Source organism: Rhinichthys klamathensis, unplaced genomic scaffold (assembly GCF_029890125.1).
Source record: "Rhinichthys klamathensis goyatoka isolate OS25496 unplaced genomic scaffold, OSU_Roscu_1.1 h1tg000196l_1, whole genome shotgun sequence".
NCBI lineage: Eukaryota > Metazoa > Chordata > Actinopteri > Cypriniformes > Leuciscidae > Rhinichthys > Rhinichthys klamathensis.
In genome coordinates, this window is record NW_026606722.1 from 145,618 (window position 1) to 162,500 (window position 16,883).

The 16,883-nt window shown below is 38.4% G+C and overlaps 1 protein-coding gene across 1 annotated transcript in view; it reads right to left on the reverse strand.

The window, feature by feature from the left end:
- The window catches only part of nrxn3b (neurexin 3b), a gene marked incomplete at its 3' end in the record, with an annotated part of 321,495 nt that overhangs the window by 136,897 nt on the left and 167,715 nt on the right, over positions 1 to 16,883 (reverse strand). The window lies entirely within an intron of this gene.

A 16,883-nucleotide genomic window follows, 5' to 3' on the forward strand; every position in this document is an offset into this window, starting at 1 on the left:
CAGGACATCAAAATGGCTGTTAGGAAATACAAAAAAAAAAAAAGAAAACATTATCACAACTACACACAGACGCTTTGACGATGATGCGTCCCCGCCCCCCCCCACCCCCCCCCCCCCCCCCCCCCCCCCAAAATTGAGGAAGGCCTTCAAAGCAAAACACATAAACGCTCACAGCTTAACTTTCGTATCTCCCCTTTAAATGAAAAATGTCCTAAAGGGAGTTTATGCACTTTAATTTAAGTTCCCATAAGAATTATACCAGCCATTGCATGGCTAAACATAGCTCTATTACTCAGAGTGTTCCTTCTGCAGAAATGATAATGGATAATTGAAACCTAAAGCTCGTGAAATAATCATCATTATGAGCGGAAGACGGCTGTTCGCCTTTACATCTTTTAGAACTCGCTTGCAACGAGCTCACAATAGGAAGGATCCTGGTAAAGTGAAAACGGACTCGAGCCAAATGCATACCATATGATTTTTGCCATACATTTTCAGATCGTAAAAGTTTTTCATTGTAAAGCAAAATTAGCAGACTTAAACTGTGTGTAGACTGTGGTTGCACTACTTCAGACTGACATCAAAGTGGTTTGTAGTTCATTTGTTATATATTACAGTACCTTACCATATAAAGTGTAAATGGTTTAAAGTTACATTATATGCCATTTTAATGTAAAATACTATCAAATTTATGATTTTAGGAAGTATAAACCATAAAATTTATAGTAAAATCCCAGAAGTCCCAGCATCTCACATATATTTTGTAGTTTTTGTATTGTACATAAAGGTGTTTTATGTTGCATTTTCTGTTATTTTTAGTTATTGTTTTCTTGCATGTACAGTTTTAAGTTGTAAAACATACAGGCATTCCATAATACCGCAAAAATTGTTGCAATTTTTTGGCAACCACAGCTGCCAGTTTTTTTTTTTTTTTTTACAGTAAATATTAGAGATATTTTTACTGTGTGAAAATCAATAATGTCAGATTCACCAGTAAATAATGATGTCAGAATGTTCTACTAACTGGTGCACTTGTTTCTTTTTATACTATTGTTTAAATGTAGGAGTGCATTAGCATTGCTGTTTAGTGTACTTTAAAAATGTCTGTTGGTATTATGATATGTTGATAAATTGACATGTTATCTGTGTTTGTGTTATGTACGCACCTATGGTGGAAACAAATTTCCTCTCAAGGACAATTAAAATCTATCTATCTATCTATCTATCTATCTATCTATCTATCTATCTATCTATCTATCTATCTATCTATCTATCTATCTATCTATCTATCTATCTATCTAGCACATAAACTGATTCAGTACACCTTAAAATGTATCACACAATCTGACAAGCAGCAATCATAAAGGACAATAGAAAGCGCACAGCCAGCTTTTAGCTCCATAACTAATAATATTAAACCAGTGCATCGATGTCCACTCGTTTCATCTGAAAAACGGCGTTGGTGTGATGCCAAATGGACACTGAGCCAAACAAGACATTTCCTTTATTTATCGTGTCGTCTTTTGAAGGTGAGGGTGGAAAATCTGTCTCAAAATAACACAAAGCCTAACACACATCTCTTTCTTCATCTCTTGCGAGGCTCAGCTAATTTTAAAAGACGCATTGCTCTTAGTGTACTTTAAGTACCGATACCACAATGGAACCGATACTCCACTAGCACCCAGTGTTAGGCACCTTGTAGTGTGAGTTCCTTTTTCCAAGTAACAAGTGAAGTAACGCATTACATGTAAATTTACAACAATATACTTTTTAAAATAAGTAACTCAAGTTACTTTGTTTTCCCATTTATTGACTGACAGCTCTCCTGTCCCCATGTTGAGAGAAATCGGGAGTAAAGCTGCAGAGGCGTTGTGTGTAAACATGATGTAGTTCTAGACTAAGTGCCCTATTTTAACGATCTAAGCACATGGTCTAAAGCGCACGGCGCAAGGGCGTGTTCGAATCTACTTTTGCTAGTTTAATGACAGAAAATATGGTCGGTGCGCCCGGCGCATGGTCTAAAAGGGTTGTCCCTATTCTCTTAATGAGTAATGGATGTGTTTTGGGCGTAACGTGCAATAAACCAATCAGAGTCTCATTTCCTATTCCCTTTAAAAGCCAGTTGTGCACACTATTTACATGGCGGAATTTGCAAGCGGAAAAACTGAACGCTTCTCTAGCATAGAAACGGATCTGCTCGTGATCGAGGTTAAAGTGCGCAAGCAGACCGTCTACGGGACAAAGTGTACAAAAAAAAATACTGCGCCATTGACTTAAGACCAAGTTTGATTTGGTCAATGGCACAGTCTATTTCAGTGCATCAATGCGCCTGAATACACCTCGTTTTCAGACCAGCCCATGGGCGCAGAGATGGGTGCAAATGCATTTGCTATTTTAACAACGTGGCGCAGGACGTGAAAATGATAACTGCGTCGGGCTGAAACTAGCAAAAAACACTTGCGTCGGAGTGCGCGGAGTGTATGATAGGGCCCTAAATGTGAGAATACATTTACATCTATACGAGCTCTAAATACCTAGGAAATCGGCCATTGATACGTCATGTATGCTCTCTTGTTCATTTTTTTTGTGTTTTCTGTGATGTCAGCAACTATTTCTGTTGGTATTATGATATGTTGATAAATTGACATGTTATCTGTGTTTGTGTTATGTACGCACCTATGGTGGAAACAAATTTCCTCTCAAGGACAATTAAAATCTATCTATCTATCTATCTATCTATCTATCTATCTATCTATCTATCTATCTATCTATCTATCTATCTATCTATCTATCTATCTATCTATCTATCTATCTATCTATCTATCTATCTATCTATCTATCTATCTATCTAGCACAGAAACTGATTCAGTACACCTTAAAATGTATCACACAATCTGAAAAGCAGCAATCATAAAGGACAATAGAAAGCGCACAGCCAGCTTTTAACTCCATAACTAATAATATTAAACCAGTGCATCGATGTCCACTCGTTTCATCTGAAAAACGGCGTTGGTGTGATGCCAAATGGACACTGAGCCAAACAAGACATTTCCTTTATTTATCGTGTCGTCTTTTGAAGGTGAGGGTGGAAAATCTGTCTCAAAATAACACAAAGCCTAACACACATCTCTTTCTTCATCTCTTGTGAGGCTCAGCTAATTTTAAAAGACTCATTAGCCAATACTGTCTACACCGAGTGCATCCATCAGACAATGAACCCTGCAATAAATCACTCGGATTTCTGCCCTCGCAGGCTGAGTGAGGGGCAGTCGAGGGCACCACTAAAACCCGTCGAGCTGCTGCAGTGGGAAGGGCCCGATGTCAGGAATGAGGGACCACACCACTGCCAAACGCAGACAGCCAACAGCAGGACAGATGCTGCGGCACCAACCTGGCATGTTCGTAAGACCCTCCATCCAGCCAGTACACATCTCAGTCTTTCATCATCATATATGATTACAACAGCACAGAGTTGAAGTGCAGGGAGTACACAACGCTACCGACTCACAGACAAACCAATCAGCAAGCATGATCAGGACGGGGAGCGAAGCTGGTGCCAAGACCCTGGTGAGAGGATGCAGCATCTGTGTAATTGGCTGGGAAAGATCAGAGACAAAGCCATTCAGAACATCCACCTAGAGCAAGCGCTTTGGGACAGAGATGAGATTTGTTTCACTGCAAAGAACTGTACAAAAGATTCTAAAGAACGGTGACGTCAATGGGACGAACAGGTTTACTGGAAACAAAAGCAAGGGAAACATGCTGCTTTGTGGAACGGCTTGAGAAGTTTTCTGTGTTTATTACCTGAGGGCCATGTGACCTGATTGTCGATTGAAGTTGATGGTAAAAACTAAGCTTTTGATATACTTGACTGCAGAATTTTGAATAAAATCAGTGGCTGTCAAGCTCCAAAAAGAAGAAAAAGCACTATAAAAAAAGTTTTCTGGAGTAATACAACATTCAGAAGAAGAAAACACATTTATTTTTTACTTTTACTTCATTGTCCTTAAAGGCAATTTTACACAAACAATAAATATGCATTACAATCATCCATTTAAAAACGTGATCTCCGCAGGAATAAAATAGTTCCATTTGATTTACACAAATGAAGTTTTTCAATTCAGACCTGAATTGAAGTAGTTATTCACTGAACATCTTCCCCTCCGCCATACTGCAGCTCTCATTTCTCTTTGCACTTCCACATATTCAAACTTGCCATGTCATGATCGGTCACATGACACGCAAGAGAAAATACCATCCGACATCAATGGTGTGATATCTGCCGTGCATATTTGTAAATACAGTATGAAAATGTGAATGAGATTTTAGTACTGCAACTGAATCGAAGATTATCGGTAGATAACAGCTTTAATCTCAGTCTGTTCCAAACAAAAAGCTACAGTATGGCTTCAGGTGACTGGGAATAAAGTCACATGGACTTTTATGTTGCATTCTTGTCCTTTATGGAGCTTGACAGCCAGTAATCTGGATGCTTTTAATAAATGGAAAAGCTTGAACAGTCTGCAAAATATCTCCTTTTGTGTTCCGAGAAAGTCACACACAACATGGAATGCCACGAGTGTGAGTAAACGATAATAGAATGCCAATTTTTGTAATTATATTAACACCTATATAATTAAATACAAAAACTGACTACTATTGTATGCAAACTGCATTCAATATTTTTTACATCAACACACGCACACACACACACAAGCCTTACTTGCTAGGGCCAAGCACTCAATCATTTCATCCAATACCATTTAAAATTCTATGATCAAGGCATGTCACAAATTGGCTCACATTTGATCAAATTGGACAATTTCACTACTGTGTCCTCCCATTTTTGACCCCCATATTTATCCCAGTCAAAAGCCCTCCATCCGTCTCACGTACATGTGAAACAATTTCAAAAGGCAGACCCTGGAGGCATCAGTCCTGTCTGGTAATTGGGTCCCTTGTCACCCATTGAATGCAATAACAACATTCTTGGGCTCAGCCTTAATCTAAATGACATCGGTGTCCTAGTTTGCTTCCTGAGTGTTATATTCCTCGGAAAGGTTACGACAGAGTTGCAGTCTATTAGAGGCATTTCATCCAGGAGAGTCGATAAGCTCAGAAAACGTGGAAAAAATATGAAATTAAACCACTATCAATGATCACAGAAGGGAAAATGTGCAAATGATGTTACAGCTGCAGTTTAATTACTAGTCTCTTTCTTCTTTTCTATATCCTCCCACCCCCCCTTTTTGTCTAGGTAAATAACAGATTTATTGTTTGAAGTAAATGACCAATAAGTAGTATGGATGGTTACTGACAAAGAATTGACAATTTGACACAGAATTTTCACAAATCGATTCGATTTCGAATCACAAGCTCTTGGTTTTATTCTTTTCAATTTCGATGTATAGCCTACAGGTACAGTACATGTCAATTTATCTCAATCAACATCCTCAACTAATGCTGTAATCTCTGGCAGTTGGAACAATACTATAATATTAAAGGTTAAAATGAACAACAGAGTCAAAATGTATTTGCTAATGATTTATTTTTAGATTTAATATTTTTTTTTCTACCTAACCCTGACACTTATTGAATTTCTTTCCTGAGGTAAGGTTACATGACATTTATTGACTGGTGAAAACACTGATTAACCCTCTGGGCTTCTTCGTAAATGGGTTACACTTAGCTTCCTCCCGGTCAAAAACGGACGAAGCCTTAAAATGTAACTTTACTTTTTCCCAGGATAACCAATCAAATATTGTTTTGTTCTATAATATTTTCTGATTATTATTTAGAATTTTTTGAATTTTTTATGATACTTTGCATTAATTATATAATTTTTATGAGCTATTTTTTCCATTAGAATTACTATATATATTTTTATTTTATATTTATTTAATTTTTTTTCAATAAATGCAACATTTCACATCAAAATAGAGTGCCAGCCTAAAAAAAAAAATGTTCAAGTAGAAGAGCGCCATCTAGTGGCTTTAAAAAATAGTTAAATGTGTGCAATGTCCTGTACCAGCCTTTAGGCTGCCTATAGCTTCATATATAAATACATAGAAAGGCTTTTTGATTCCTTTTGTTGTTTTAGACATGATTTCTCTATCTTATTCGTTTTTTTTTTTAAAGTTAGATATACATGTAGATATTCTAAAAGACTACTTTATTTTTTTAACACATTTTTTTAGATAAGTATCAGGTTTTGCATTATGATTAAAATCAAACTATAGCATTTGGTTAGAAAGGGAACACAGTGCAAACATTTTTGTTACTCAGTATTTGATCATTCAAATAATTAAACAAAATAAGGGATGGTTAGTGATAATTCAAAACACTTTATACAGACATTTAGCAATAAATTGGTATGTTTTATTTATTTATTTTTGCATATTCTCAAAATTTTATGTTGCAGTCTTACCAGTTAATCTCTCTCTCTCTCTCTCTCTCTCTCTCTCTCTCTCTCTCTCTCTCTCTCTCTCTCTCTCTCTCTCTCTCTCTCTCTCTCTCTCTGTGTGTGTGTGTGTGCATTTGAGCGAGATTTTTTCCCCCCCATTTATTTAATTTTATTTTGCATATTCTACAAATTTGCTGTTGCAGTCTTGCCAGTATATCTGTGTGTATGTGAGTGTTTGTGTGCGTGTGTGTGTGTGTGTGTGTGTGTGTGTGGGGGGGTCTTATTTGTAGCTTGTACCACCAAAAGTTTCTCTGAGTTTTCCTATTTTTTCATATTTCCCATTCATTTCCCATGTCGCCCGTTTTTGAGGGAGGAAGCTAAGTGTGACTATTTTTTTTACGACCCTTTAACATATCAGAATCGTCTCCTTGATTTTTTTGTGTGTTCATATAGGTAATACAACAAAAGTCACCAAGTTTCACCCCCGTCCGATGAAGCAAAAAAAATTAAACAATTCAAAATGTAAACGTTTTCGGTCATTTTCGGACGAAGAAGCGATTACATTAGACATAATAGGTTTCAATATGTCGTACTGTTTCTTTCAGCATACCTTGATGCTCATTCATGCTCATTTTGTGCAATAGCCTAACTAGTAGTAAAGAGAAAAAGATGCCCTGATCACATGCAACACAAAGAGCGTAACAACTGTATTTATTGTTGGAATTCCTTGATAAAATTGACAGAATTTGGAAAATGAGACTTTGTTATGAAAAGTAACAATGTACATAGCTTAATGTGATTATTGAATGGGATATGCCCACTACAAATGATGTTTATTTGCAGAAAAACAGCACAGATTAAAAGATTGACTTGGAAGTTAAGAATCAATATTGGTTCATGAAAAAGATGAATATATTCTATCAACCCGTCCTAATAAATATGCATTCTCTCAGACGGGTGTATCTTCAGGAACTCAGAAATGCCTCAAGGAGTTTCTTGTAAATCCCAGGGTTCAATCTGACACTGAGCAGAGCTGATAAATGTCATGACCCAATCTTAACTCAAACTTCCTGAGAACAAGAATACTTCAAACAAACTTTCATTCTAGGTATTCTTCCATGATAAATGATCAAAAAGCCAAACTTCAAGCTTAGTAACAATGATCAAATATTCTTACAGCTGGACCTGTTAGCTGCAGACACAGTGTGCTCTGATAAGGTTGATGAAATCACATCAAGCTATAAAGTCATTTGTCATGGGCATGATCTTAAGGCCAATTCACACTGCACCGTCAGACACGACCAATCACCAGTTTATAGCACGTCACTTCTCAGACATCCCACGGCCAATTGGTTTTTAATAAGCTCCCCCAACACATATGATTCTTGTCTCAACTCCAGTTCAATCTGATTGGTCTTTTAATTGAATACTGCCATTGACTTTAAAACATGCAAAGGTCATGATGCCAGATGCTGAAAAAAAGGAAACATGACGCCACAGCCCAACACATGTGCATGAATGTGTCCTGTGAGCGCACCTCCTTAAACTCCAAAGAAGTGGTGCATCAAAGCTGGAAAGAACATTTAGTCACTAAAATTCATTTAGCTCACCATTCCACTAAACCTCCTAAATCCTTGACAAACGAGATTTCTATATTTTCAAATGGTAACAGCAATACATTCTGCACACAGTTTTAAGGATTATGTGTAACCAAGTATTTTTGGTTGAGTAGTTTACCAGCTTATTACAGACCAGGTAGGCAGAAATCTCAGCAGAACAGGACAACAAAACCTATTCAACTTTCGGATACCGGTATATAAATCTTGGCACTAGATGGAAAAGAAGGAATGCATTAAATAGTTTGAGAAATTGAGCAGCATATAAAATGCTATCTTCAATGGCAGACACTTTGCTTTCCTCCTCTGCTCACACCCCAGGTCCATGCATTTGAAGTACATCAAATAAGGTCAAAAAAGGCCTTGAGCAAATAAAATGATGCCTATTGATTTCAAACCAACAGCAACTTGTTACACCTGAGGGGACATTCGCGTAAAACCATTGTGGCAAATGTTACTTTATATGTGCGAGCCAATTATATTTTGAGTATCCTTGTGAGAGGTTCAGGACTGGTAGACATATATAAATAAAGTATATCGTCACTGGACAGCGGCCACGATCAATAGAATCAATTCAAAGCGTGTGACGTGATCGTCATGCAATACCTTCACAACTTCTTCAACTATCTTACCAACTATCTTTAGAGACTTACAACAGATTCCAGAACTTTCAGGTCTGGAAATAACAAAAGAACATTTCTATAATGTAATACAATAATAAACACATTTTGCATGTGTATTTTTTAAACATGTTTCAGAATACATTTTCTATATATAGTACGCAATACAGTTTGGAATAATTACGGTTTTTTAAATGTTTTTGAAAGAAGGATCATATGCTCACTAAGGCTGCTATACAGTAAAAAGAGTAATATTGTGAAATATTATTTCAATTTGAAAGAACTGTTTATACTAAAATATTTTAAAATCTAATTTATTCCTGTGATGGCAAAGCTGTATTTTCAGCATCATTACTCCAGTCTTCAGTGACACATGATACTTCAGAAATCAATGTAATATGCTGATTTGGTGCTCAAGCATAAATAACTCTGAGCCTTTGACGCTTCGCATCATGGCAGGATTACAACCTCGGATGTGCATTATTTTTTTTTACTAATAATTCAATGGTCCATCGCCAATTATTCCTTAATTAATGCTAACATTCATGTTAACTAACTATTGTAAATAGTTACATTTGTCACCATCAAATCAGTTGAGAAAAGTGTCTTGTACATATGGAATAATTACGCATAGTTAATCAAAATTAATGATAATTATAGCATAGCTGTCAACATTGAACATTGAAAATAAGGGAGATTTCCCGGAATCCATCCCCAAAATAAGGGATTTTTTTAACATGATTCTTACCCACAGACTTAAAAAAAGCACTAATCATTAACAGTCTAAAGAGTTTATAACTACATATGTGTGTGAGAGAGAAAGAGACAGTGTGTGTGTGTGTGTGAGAGAGAGAGAAAGAGACAGTGTGTGTGAGAAAGACTGTGTGTGTGTGTGTGTGTGTGAGTGAGAGAGAGGTAGACAGAGACAGTGTGTGTGTGTGTGTGTGTGTGTGTGTGTGTGTGTGTTAGGGGTGTGACGGTTATTATATAACCGTGAGACCGATGGTTATAGTTGAACACCGTCATTAGAACTCTATAACCGCCAAAACCGTGTTATTAAAATATTTTTTTACAAACATTTTTTTTATCATAGAGATCTGTTTAAATACTAATATCAGCTTACGAGAAAAACGGAGTTAGTGTTGCGATCGGAGGCTGCTACTGCTGGAGATGATTCGGGAGAGGTCTGTGCCCCTTTACCGATCAGAGCGCGCGCTGACACGGAGTAAAGCTTTGTTTATTCTCGACGCGTCCGCACGAGCGCGAAGGTGAAAAAAATGACGTTGGGTGCGGAAGACCGGCAAGACCGAGTAGGCTACTTTACCAAGTACAAGCCACACAGATAGTTGCGTGTTCTGAGTTAACACAATCAGAGCGTAAAAATACGGGATATTTTACGGGAAAATACTAAAACGGGAAGACAGCGGGAAAAGAGCTAAAATACGTGAGAAACCCGGAAAAAACGGGAGGGTTGACAGCTATGTTATAGACGTTTTGCTGTAAAACTTGCTTTGGACTAATTAAATGTCTTTGTTGTGTGACTGTGAAGGTTTTTACATTGCAAATCAGTATTACATTTTTTGTCACTCAACATGCCCGAATTGATTCAGATTTACACTCAGCGAAAGGAAGATAGATCTTCAATTCTAGATTCTGCCCAACCCTGGGATGATGGATGCCTGTATGTTTGTCAGAAAACACCAGAGCAGAAAACACCCTCCTCATTGCTTCAAGGTCACGAGGCTGTAGAAAGCAGATGGATGTTCTCCGCTCCTTCCGTTTTCGTAATGTGACTGATTCAATCATGTTCCTTCTTCTCAAGCCTCTGCAGACTTTCCGTGGCAGAGCTGCTCTTATCTTTACACACAGCCACAAACGTCTCTTTCACTGAGGCTGCTGGTTTAGAGGTGAGCGTCTGTAAGCATTATCTCTGTTCTAAATGTAGGTAAAGCTGAGGTCAGGCTTCCGGTATATGGAGGAAATAATCTTCAAACAGGAATATCAGCAGTGCTCTCCCACTCTTCCACGAGAGCTGTAATGTGAAAGCCCTCTAGAGCTTCATCTAAAGAAATCCACAAAACAAAAAAAAACCATTCGGTTTTTTATTTTCAGTAGAAGTGCATCTTTTTGTAAAAACATCATTCCATATACACGTACACTGTATTACAGGTCACACTGACCACATCTGACAGGTTCTAAACACTGAACAATTATCATAAAAGTAGCATGCTGTATTAAAAATCTTCTGAATCCATTGTACAATAAAATAATAACGTCTTTATTTTTTGCAGTGTGGTATTTTTGTCCTCTTTACAGACGTGTTCACTATGAATGTTGCATGGGAATGGCTCTGAGAAGATTCTTTAAAACGTTCTGCTCTTAAGTTTCACTGAAAAAATAAAAGCATATGGGTTTCAGTGACACAACTGTGAGTAAATAATGAAAGAATGTTCATTTTTGGCTGATTCTTAAATCCTTACCATATCATCAGGGTGCTGAAAAATGAATAACGTATGAAAATGTAACGGCATTTCAGGGAAGAGCATTCGTTTTCTCCAGCGATCGACGGTGAGTCTGCACTTTGTTACACATCACGTATGAAAGATTTGGTTTTAATAGAGACATCTAGGTTCTTGCAAGCTTGCGCGTGGGTGTAATAGCATCTGTTTGATGGGGTAACGCTGCTCTCCCTAGAGCCCCAACAAGAAGCCTCACTCGCCGCAAAGTGCTGCGCTAACTGTCATTTAGCATCAAAGCACAAGAGCTTCTGCTTGCACCATGAAAGCACTGCCTCTCAGACATAATATTACATTTCCTTGTGGCTGGATGAAGCCCTGTTCTCCATGATGATGTGGTGAGAAGGATCTCTTCCAGACACAGCCGTAGAAAAGCAAAATCTCTTGATTGAAGCTAGCTGGCATGGTTTCCTTCCCATCTGTGACTGACACTGAACCAGAACAGGATCCCGGAGAACAGGGGCACATGAACACCTGTTTGCCTTCACCCGTCATGTTTTATGTAGGAGCCTGATGCATTATTCATGTGCTGGAAGGAGAGGCGGGACTCCCAGGTACATATGCTGAGGGTTATAAATGTCCAGCCGTAAAGAAATGTGTTGCCCTTATTTCACTTGAGACGCAGAAGAGAGAGAGAGGGCCTTGGGTAGCTCTTTCAGGGGGCGTTTCTCATCCACAGCTCAATCTTGAATAATGAGCTGTTGGACATCTCCATCACACCTCAGTGCAACAGCAGATGCTGAGTCTAAACTTAAATGAGTCTGGGGAGCATAGCTCAAACCATCACAGCATCTACAAGATGAAATACATCACATTATTAAAGCTAGCTGGCAGGGCAAGATTACCGACTGGGCTCCAGGGCCCTAGACTTACATGGACCCCAAATGGCCAGACATATCGGTTTCATATCTGAATCTAGTAGACACCAATTTGTAACGAAGAGCTCCAATCACAAGGTGCCAACGGAAGAAAACAGGGGCCCCTGAACATCCATTGTTGTTTCATGATCACATCAGGTGGCCCTTTTAAACTACAAACCATCAACCAACCATCATGAGCTTGACGGTCCTCTGTGAACTTCAAGAACAACTTTTACAACGCGTTTACGGCACGCTTCACAATGTACTAAGGTTTACATCTAATGTGAACTTATGAACCTGCTTTTGACAATTGGCAAGTAGTGATGGTACAGTATATAGTTTAAATGTGTATTTTTCACACACGCCTATTGTTTTGCACCAGAACACATTGATTCATCAACTAGGGTCGCATTGATTACCATCATGTTCGTTTTGCATGGATTTTGAAGCGTCAACATTGAGGGTTTGCATCCACTTGCATTTTATGGACTCACAGAGACAGCTTATTTTTCAAAAAATCTCTGTTTGTATTTCACAGAAGAAAGAAAGAAAGCCATACACATATGGGACTAAATGATGAGATAATTATAATTTGTTTTTCCATTTTTGGAAGGAGTATCCAATTTAATATCCAGTGTTGATAACATTACACTTAACCAGCTCTCCTACTCTATTACTGAGTCCCAGAGTATGATAAAAAAGAAAGAAAACAGTTTTTACTGATTATTGTTAGAAAATGTTTTTTTTTTTTTAATTTAACTAATTAAACTGGCTTTTAGTTTAATAACCCTTAAATGTGGTTAATGGACTGTTGGGAGGGTTCCCATTTTATTTTGCATTTGTTAATATAGAGACAAAGCAGGTAAACACACGCTTGAGGACATCACTGAAGTATCTTTAATTTATTTTTCATCTGTTTTCTTAAGCTGAGAGTTTATTATTGCGGAATTTGATTTTGTGTAATAACCAGCACCAAAGAAAACAGCATTTTTCGAAGGAAATCGATCAAGCGCATTTGGGCTGTCAGCAGGATTACAGCCGGACAATGAGATTCATTGCAAATTGCTCTGAACGATTACAATGCCAACTTAAACTGATTCACTCTCCCTATGTTTCTATGATTTGTTGTGCGTGTGAGTGTGCCTATGCACAATGCCTCTCAAACTGCTCATAAACAATAAACCGCGACCTTTGCGAGAGGAGGCGGGCAAATAACGGATAGAATGTGCTAATTCAATTACGCAAGTTGAGTAATTGCCTCGGTCAGTGTTGTGGATTGAGCCTATAGCTCAAACGTCCTTGGGATAAATTAAAAGCCGGGATAATGATAAAGATGGAAGGGGGAGGAGTTCACTGTAGAACAAAACAATGAATCTAGCATTTCTCCTGGAATGAATCACTCTGTTAGCAAATTTAGCTTATTAGCACACACACACACACACTGTGGCTAAGCACGCAATGCCATGCAGGGTGTCGCATTGTGGTCTTCATAAATAGGTGTTGAGTTGGCTGAAGACGGTGCCCTGGAGGCTGAGGTGTCTGCTGGAGCTTAGCTGAGCGTTTCTGTTGTGTTGCTCGGCTAGCGTGATGAATACGCTGCCGTATTCACCTTCTATTCTTCTCCGACTTCAGCGTAACACAATAGAAGGATTTATGAACACGGACAAAAAAAAAAAAAAAACACAAACAAAAAAAACTGCAGAAAGCTTCTGGCTCAAACAAAACGCTTTAAAACCTGCAGCTGCAATCTAGGTTACGGACTGCATCCACCATTTTTAACCACACACACACACACACACAATGTTCTCATTTTCGCTCTCTTTCGCTCTCTCTGCCTGTCTGTCCACCTGATTACTTTAGGCTGTCTGTCTGTTGGACTGAGTCGGATTTGAGTTATTAAAGGCTGCTCTTTCTCCCACAAGCGCGCAGGGGCAACGACACCCGCTAATTAGAATCACCCTCACGCAGGGTTGCTCTTTCTCTGGCCACAAACAGCACTGGCCCCCGTTCTGCTGTGGAGTGTGCCGGTCTTTGGCATCGAATGGTGTGCTGTTGTGTTTCTGGATGCCAAACAGAGTAAAGACATCATATGCCCACTTACAATTTGGACCGTTTATGTCGAAAGAGAGGAGGAGGAGCTTTTGACGTGTGGTGTGTGTGAGTGTGTGCATGTGTTTGTGCATGTGTCTGTGAACATGTGTTTGGCAAAAGATGAAGACAGTGATGTAAATACAAGCAGAAGTGATTGCATGCTCTGGGGATCGTGTTCCAGTTTGATCCTGCACTGCTAGTGTCTGCTTGACAGGCGCATTGCTGCCATCTAGATGACATGTTTGGAATAGTGCTATACCAATTTTGGGAAATTTGAAGTATGTAAAGTAGACATGGGATACTGTGTAGATAAAATACAGATGACGCACTACATTTGCCACAATGCACACTGTGCATATCCCCAAAAGCACACTGCACAGCCTCTCAATGTAATGTGCTCAACTTGACCTTCTATCTCCCATGTGACAAATGAGCCATTAATAATTAAAGTTTTCTCATTACTTGTCTAGATTTCTGAAAATCTCTGGGATTTAAGTACATTTTTACACAAAATTTAATGAAAATTTAGTTTGAATTGTTAATTGTGGAATAAGTGTGTGTAAAATAGTATGTAGTATACAGTGTATACTGTTAAGTAGTATTCTAGTATTACATTCTGAATGGAGCCACATTGCAGCAATCTTTTTCCCCCAATATTTGTGCATTGTTTTCCATAAAAAAAAATATTTAAAAAAAAATATATATATATACATTTTCTTAATTTTATAAGATTTTCTTAATATATATAAGAGCTTTTTTTTTACTACACTGGTCATTTTTTTCTTCAAAAATAAAACGAAACAATCGTGAGATTTAATGAGGAAACTGTGAGTAAGATTTTTGAAGTGCAGAATTTCATCAAAAAAAATAATTCTCCATCGTTCCAGAACAATAGAGCTTGATGATGCTTCCTTAAGTATGGATAATTAAAAGATTAATTAGTCAAGTTTAATTATGGATACAAAAAATATGCACATACAAATACACTCCAAAACCGGCAATTGCCACCTGGCAAGAAAATGTATATTTAATTTCTTATTAATGTGTTATTCCAAGAACACAAACTTTTCACTTATGAATGATCTTGGCTTTAAAATGATGAGTCTACAAGGCTGTGGCACTCGCTGTAACTGCCGTGACCCTACATAGAATTGTCTCGCAAGCTCAAGAGCCCATTTGAGGGATGAAATTGAATTTGCCTCTATGATTAGAAATGTCAGAGTGATGAAATGGCGTATAACTGCCGGAGGTTAAACATGGGAGACATCATTAAAGAAACAGAAGCCAACTTATTCTTCATTAATGGAGACAGAAAAAGAGAGGGAGCAATGAAAAGAGAGACAGAGTTAGAGGAAAAGGATTTCTGCGTATGCTTTGCCATGTTTGAGAGGCTGCTGGGCTAATTTGACATTTGAACATTTACTGCACCTCATTACAACTGCTCACAGCCTATTAATCTGCCGACTGGATAGATGGACCACACATTCCTCACTGTCATTCCACTATCTCTCACTCACTCAAAAACACTTTTACAAAAGTAGGACTTTGTCCTGAATCAGCATCTTTTGTTGTTCCTGGGGGAATATTTCGATTAGCCAGTCACAGCCCTTAACTCCGCCCCTTTTAAATTAGAGGGCGATGATTTGTTTGCATGTTGTTCCAAGAACCACAAAGGATGTAAAGCCACTAACCGATTCTACGTGTTTAAATCTCATTAAAGCAGCACTAAGTAGGAATTCCGTTTTTGTCAAACAGCGACCCCTAGAGTCGCTGTGGAGTACTTGTACTGTCGTGAATAGCACTCACGCAGAGATGGCTCACACTCACGGCCGGATCCCCTCCCCCTGTACACCGGCGGTACCTGTTCAGTAGGATGGACGCTGTAACGAGTGGAAATAAGGTATGGCCCCTTTAAGAGCTGCGCGCGCCCAACACCACATGTATACGGCGCCGGGTTATTTCTGTTTGATGCTCATTTTAGCAGAATTTTATCAGATCTGTTTTTTGCCGTAAAGCAATTCGTTACCTCGCGAGACCTGATATCACACGATACTTCCTAACACTGAGGCCCAAAGTTGCAAGGGTGGTTTTGCGGCTCACCGGCACCAGGGGGGTGCGAGACGACCACCATTCAACACGAAATCAGTAATATAAACATCACAATGACTCCAAAGCTGTTCGGTTAAGGTAAAAAAGTTACTTAGTTCACCTTTAATAGATTCCCTATACACTTAACAACACTAAAAAGCACAGAAACTTTTAAAATCATTAATAGCACACACACACAAAAAAAAAAAATCAAAAACCTGAAAGAGCCACACTGATATGGGTGCATCCGAAATAGAATATTTTTAAATGTTCCTGTTTCACTATGAAATCAACATAAAGCACTTGTCAAATGGGTATTTTTAAGGGTTGAGACCCTATTACATTCAACCACTTCTTTTATTCGTTCAACCAATCACAGAATTTTGGGCAACAAAACAAAAACATAATCATCTGCACAAAAGGACGCAAAAAAGTGAACTTGACTGTGCTAGTCAGATGCATAATTCCCGTTAACACGAGCAACTGAAGCACAAAGAACATGCCATTACAAAAGTGTTCACATTATAATGTTATGTATGTGAAAGTTTGGCGCTGCAAAACTTGCACTTTCTGAGAAACACTGTTGATATCTGAAATCAACCCAAACAAACACACCCCTTCCTTCATGGCTCCGCCCCCAAAAATGAACGAACAAGCAATGCCAACGAACCCTACCCAGAAACTGTTTA